Source organism: Trachypithecus francoisi, unplaced genomic scaffold (genome assembly GCF_009764315.1).
Source record: "Trachypithecus francoisi isolate TF-2019V2 unplaced genomic scaffold, Tfra_2.0 Lachesis_group15, whole genome shotgun sequence".
Classification (NCBI taxonomy): Eukaryota; Metazoa; Chordata; class Mammalia; order Primates; family Cercopithecidae; genus Trachypithecus; species Trachypithecus francoisi.
This window is the reverse complement of record NW_022681460.1, coordinates 33,890,685-33,891,483: the sequence shown is the minus strand read 5'-3', so window position 1 is coordinate 33,891,483 and position 799 is coordinate 33,890,685.

Here is a 799-nt window from a genome sequence, read left to right as displayed (position 1 = left end):
CTTTCACAGCCAGCAGTATTAGCATCTCCATGTGCCCAAATCAGAATCCTACAGATAAAACTTGAAATCTACTAACAATCAAAGTCATTTTTGACAACAGAGTTGGTTCCTATTTCTTCTCCAGATGACCTCATGGGGCATCTTGAATCAGGACAGCTCTGTGTGCAGGGCTTCACAGGGCCTGAGCTGCATAGATCACAGTCACCTGGGAGGCCACACCATGACGGCCCCACCACAGGGCCTAACAAGAGTGCACAGCTGGCCCAACAAGACCGATTATAATCAGCTTCATATTGTTTTATTTTACTCCCTTCATTTGATAGAAACAAAATCACCAAATCCAAAAGATTACTGAGCAGCAAAGGTGAATGAAGCAGATAGCTAATATCAGACACCGTTTCAAAAGCAACTGCCCGGATAAGCCTCTAATGGAATTTCCCAGTTTACAGCTCCGAAGATGAAGAAGGCAAGTTACCATGGAAACAAATAGTCTCTTTAAAGAGAGACAGGCTCTTCTCTTAGTCTGAGCTCTTTCCAGAAGGGAGGAGGGGGGAGGTGGAAAAGGCAGGCCAAGGATCTGTGACTAGAACAATGAAGGGAAGTTTTCTTCTCATTATTAAAATTTTACCAATGAAATCTGTGTGGAGGTTTAGCTCAAGATTCTTTCATTTTCTTGGCTATACCATTAAAAACTTCAAGTTAGACATTTTGAGATACTTAAACAGGATGACATTTTACTGATAATTTGTTTAAATTGTTTTTTTTTATTCAGTTAGTGACACATGCTGGTAATATGTGG